We start from the raw sequence: 5,802 nt of genomic DNA, 5'->3' as shown, positions 1-5,802 counted from the left end.
CAAGTCAAGTCTATGATATAAAGAGAGAGGCATAACACTAACACCGGCTCCAAGATCACATAAAGCAGTTTTAACATAATTTATTTTAATGGAGCATGGTATAGTAGGTACTCATGGATCTCCAAGTTTCTTTGGTATTCCACCCTTAAAAGTATAATTAGCAAGCATGATGGAAATTTCAGCTTCCGGTATCTTTCTTTTATTTTTTATGATATCCTTCATATACTTAGCATAAGGAGTTGTTTTGAGCACATCAGTTAATCGAATACGCAAAAAGATAGGTCTAATCATTTCAGCAAAGCGCTCAAAATCCTCATCATCCTTTTTCTTGGATGGTTTGGGAGGAAAAGGCATGGGTTTCTGAACCCATGGTTCTCTTTCTTTACCATGTTTCCTAGCAACGAAGTCTCTCTTATCATAACGTTGATTCTTTGATTGTGGGTTATCAAGATCAACAACAGGTTCAACTTCTACATCATTATCATTACTAGGTTGAGCATCAACATGAACATTATCACTAGGTTCATGTTCATCACCTGATTGTGTTTCAGCATCAGACATAGAGATATCATTTGGATTCTCAGGTGGTTCAGCAATAGGTTCACTAGAAGTTTGCACAGTTCTATCATTTTTCTTTTTCTTCCTTTTAGAAGAACTAGGCATATGAATATTGTTTCTCTGAGAATCTTGCTTGATTCTCTTAGGGTGGCCTTCAGGATACAAAGGTTCCCGAGTCATTCTACCAGTTCTAGTAGCCACTCTGACAGCATAATCATTTTTCTTACTATTCATTTCATCAAGCACTTCTTTCTGAGCTTTAAGTACTTGTTCTACTTGAGTGGTAACCATAGAAGAATGTTTGCTAACAAGTTTAAGTTCACCTCTAATATCAGCCATATAATCACTCAAGCGTTTAATCATAAAGGTTTTCTGTTTTAATTGTCTACCAAAATAAGCATTAAAGTCATCTTGCTTAAACATAAAGTTATCAAACTCATCCAAGCACTGACTAGCAATTTTAGTAGGAGGGACTTCAGCTTTATCATATCTATAGAGATAATTTACCTTTACTATCTGTGTCGAGATATCGGGGGGTTCTTCAGTAAATAAGTAATTGAGATCATACACTTCTTCAACTGGCAGTAAATTAAGACCATGTATTTATTCAATAGGAGGTAAATTCTTAACATCTTCAGCTTTAATACCTTTTTCTTTCATGGATTTCTTTGCCTCTTGCATATCTTTGGGACTGAGAAATAGAACACCTCTCTTCTTCAGAGTTGGTTTAGGGATAGGCTCAGTAATTGGCTCTGGGGCTGGCTCAGGAGTTGGCTCAGGAGGTGCCCAATTATTTTCATTTGTCAACATATTATTCAATAGAATTTCAGCTTCATCCGGTGTTCTTTCCCTGAAAAGAGAACCAGCACAACTATCCAGGTAATCTTTGGAAGCATCGGTTAGTCCATTATAAAAGATATCGAGCACTTCAGGTTTCTTAAGAGGTTGATCAGGCAAAGCACTAAGTAACTTGAGAAGCCTCCCCCAAGCTTGTGGGAGGCTCTCTTCTTCAATTTGCACAAAGTTGTATATTTCCCTCAAAGCAGCTTGTTTCTTATGAGCAGGGAAATATTTAGCAGAGAAGTAATAAATCATATCCTGGGGACTTTGCACACAACCAGGATCAAGAGAATTAAACCATTTCTTAGCATCACCCTTTAATGAGAACGGAAATATTTTGAGTAAATAAAGGTAGCGCGATCTCTCATTATTAGTAAGCAGGGCAGCTATATCATCTAACTTACCAAGATGTGCCACAACAGTTTCAGATTCATAGCCATAAAAAGGATTAGATTCAACCAAAGTAATTATATCTAGATCAACAGAAAAATCATAATAATCCTGATCGGGAACACAGATAGGTGAGGTAGAAAAAGCAGGGTCGGGTCTCATCCTATCTCTAAAAGATTCTTTACTCCACTTAACTAGCAACCTCTTACGTTCAAGACTATCCTGGCAAGCAAGAATAGCTTCAATAGATTCAGCATTAAAAAGATAACCCTCAGGAATAGCAGACATATTTTCATCATCACTAACATCATCGTGTTCAGTTTCAATAATTTCTCTTTCTCTAGACCTAGAAATTTGTTGATCTAGAAATTCACCAAGGGGCACAGTAGTATCAAGCATAGAAGTAGTTTCATCATAAGTATCATGCATAGCAGAAGTGGCATCATCAATAACATGTGACATATCAGAATTCATAGCAGTAGTAGGTTTAGGTGTCGCTAGCTTACTCATAACAGAAGGTGAATCAAGTGCAGAGCTAGATGACAGTTCCTTACCTCCCCTCGTAGTTAAGGGATAAATTTTTGTCTTAGCGTCTTTCAAGTTCTTCATAGTGTCCAGCAGATATAAATCCCAAGTGACTCAAGGAATAGAGCTATGCTCCCCGGCAATAGCGCCAGAAAAAGGTCTTGATAACCCACAAGTATAGGGGATCGCAACAGTTTCTGAGGGTAGAGTATTCAACCCAAATTTGTTGATTCGACACAAGGGGAGCCAAAGAATATTCTCAAGTATTAGCAGCTGAGTTGTCAATTCAACCATACCTGGAAACTTAATATCTGCAGCAAAGTGTTTAGTAGCAAAGTAATATGATAGTGGTGGTAATGGTAACAAAAGTAAAGATAGCAAAAGTAATGTTTTTGGTATTTTGTAGTGATTGTAGGAGTAGCAACGGAAAAGTAAATAAGCGAGAACCAGTATATGGAAAACTCGTAGGCACTGAATCAGTGATGGATAATTATGCCGGATGCGGTTCATCATGTAACAGTTACAACATAGGGTGACACAGAACTAGCTCCAGTTCATCAATGTAATATAGGCATGTATTCCTTAAATAGTCATACGTGCTTATGGAAAAGAACTTGCATGACATCTTTTGTCCTAGCGTCCCGTGGCAGCGGGGTCCTATTGGAAACTAAGGGATATTAAGGCCTCCTTTTAATAGAGAACCGGAACAAAGCATTAGCACATAGTGAATACATGAACTCCTCAAACTATGGTCATCACCGGGAGTGGTCCCGATTATTGTCACTTCGGGGTTGCTGGATCATAACACATAGTAGGTGACTATAGACTTGCAAGATAGGATCTAGAACACACATATATTCATGAAAACATAATAGGTTCAGATCTGAAATCATGGCACTCGGGCCCTAGTGACAAGCATTAAGCATAGCAAAGTCATAGCAACATCAATCTCAGAACATAGTGGATACTAGGGATCAAACCCTAACAAAACTAACTCGATTACATGATAAATCTCATCCAACCCATCACCATTCAGCAAGCCTATGATGCAATTACTCACGCACAGTGGTGAGCATCAGGAAATTGGTGATGGAGGATGGTGATGATGACGACGGCGACAAATCCCCCTCTCCGGAGCCCCGAACGGACTCCAGATCAGCCCTCCCGAGAGAGATTAGGGCTTGGCGGCGGCTCCGTATCGTAAAACGCGATGAAACTTTCTCTCTGATTTTTTTCTCCCCGAAAGCCAATATATGGAGTTGGAGTTGGCGTCGGAGGGCCACCAGGGGGCCCACGAGGTAGCGCGGTGTGCCCAAGGGGGAGGGGCGCGCCCCCCACCCTCGTGGACAGGGTGTGGGCCCCCTGGTCTTCATCTTTGGCAAGGATTTTTTATTATTTATTCTAAGATATTCCGTGGAGTTTCAGGTCATTGCGAGAACTTTTATTTTCTGCACATAAAACAACACCATGGCAATTATGCTGAAAACAGCGTCAGTCCGGGTTAGTTCCATTCAAATCATACAAGTTAGAGTCCAAAACAAGGGCAAAAGTGTTTGGAAAAGTAGATACGACGGAGACGTATCATTCGCATATAGCCCATTTACAGCCTGCTAACCCAGGGCCTGTTATGCCCTATCCGAATTAGGCCCAGTAGCGTCCTCTCGGCCGTCCAATATGATGCAGCCCGTTTTAACTTCCGGCCCATGTGTGCCCATGACTTCTTTCGGCCCATATGAGGACCTTTGTAACTCTTGGCCCATTAACGGCCCGTGGTGAAACTGGCCCGTAATGAACAGTGTATCACTTTATACCCATTAACGGCCCGTTATTCAATTGGGCCGTTTCCAGCCCAAGTTATCTTTCGGCCTTCTCAGGGCCCATTGATTCTTAGGCTCATTTGCAGCATTCGGTTACATATGGCCCGTAACTGTCATTTTCTGTTTGTGGGCCAAATTCAGCCCGTCGTTACAGTCGGCCCGTTTGCGGACCGTTAATACGTTGGGCCTTTTTCATGTCAACAAAAAACTCGTTGGGCTGTTTTCATAGAGTTATCAAATACGGCCTACTAAAGGCCCGTTATGGTCCATGAATAGTATGGCCCATGATTGGCGAAATGATGATACACCCCGTAGAAGGCCCATGGATCCTACGGCCCGTATGAGGCCCATGGATAGTACGACCCGTATGAGGCCCATGGATCATACAACCCGTAGAAGGCCCATGGACCCTACGGCCCGTAGAAGGCCCATTGATCCCTAAGGCCCGTATAGAAGGCCGATGGATCCTATGGCCCGTATAGAAGGCCAATGGTCCTACGGCCGAACGAAGGCCCATGGATCATACGGCCTGCAGGAGGCTCATGGTTACAACAGTCCGTGTGTTGCCATGATTTTTTTGGCCTAGTTACCAAAAATAGGCTATTGTGGCCACTAGAAAAACACAAAAAAAGAACTGCAGTGACTACAAGCAAACAACTAAACAAGGCAATAAGGAAATAAATAAGCAAGCAATTAAGGCTAGTCTATTACCGCTATTACACATATTACATCCACTAGGCATCAAAGTTCGCCACCAGTGCAAATATAGGGAACAAAGTAGCATATTACATACACTGGCCGTCAAAATTGGCCACCAGTGCAAATAAACGCGGCAGCAAAACAAGAGCATAACTGAAACAACTTCAGAAGAGCTCAATGAACGTTATCCTGGGTATCCACCATGCTGGCAATAAGCTTAGCAAGCTGATTAGCTTTGTCCTATTTGGCGCTAAAATCCTCCAACGCTTGTTGTTGCACCAGAAAGTATGCATCTGAATGCTCCAGGGATTTCACAGTCCTTCCGCTTCTTGTCGCAGCACAGCTGATCGATGTCTTTCAGCTTGTAGTTGAGACTCAAGAAACCGAACTAATTCAGACAGTGAGTTTGAATAGCTTGTGCATGCGGTAGTGGCCAGTAACTCGAACACTAAACCAACACAGGACTTTGGGGTTGTCTTGCTGTCTTCAAGATAGTCTTCCTTAGCTGTTTTATCAGCTTTGTTGGAGAACAACAAGGATGCGTCACTACCATGAAGCTTATCTGCATTACTTCCTTTACCATTGCTTAATAAAGCACTCTTCCCCAATATTCTATCAGCATTCTAAAAGAAGAAACAAGCAGACACATAACAAGTTTAGCATGTACCAGTATATGAAACTCATTTCGGTGAACCAGTTCATTAGTAAGATGGACAAGATTAAACTACCAAGTCTTCTATTGCCAAGTACTAGTACATAATAAAAGCATCAACCAAACATATATCTATGTCCTATGGTCACTGCATTGTCTTGCCAAATCAAAATAGAGACACGGTTCAAATCATATCAGTTCAAGACAAAGCAGCAGTGAAAGAATACAAAGCGTGGGAAACTACACGACACAACAAGATTTCAGATGGGTACCAAGGGTCTACATGTACAACAACACTATTGGCTCTGTTGTGATGCTAAT

The sequence above is a fragment of the Triticum aestivum genome, chromosome 7B (genome assembly GCF_018294505.1).
Source record: "Triticum aestivum cultivar Chinese Spring chromosome 7B, IWGSC CS RefSeq v2.1, whole genome shotgun sequence".
NCBI lineage: Eukaryota > Viridiplantae > Streptophyta > Magnoliopsida > Poales > Poaceae > Triticum > Triticum aestivum.
Note: the sequence above shows the minus strand (reverse complement) of the source record.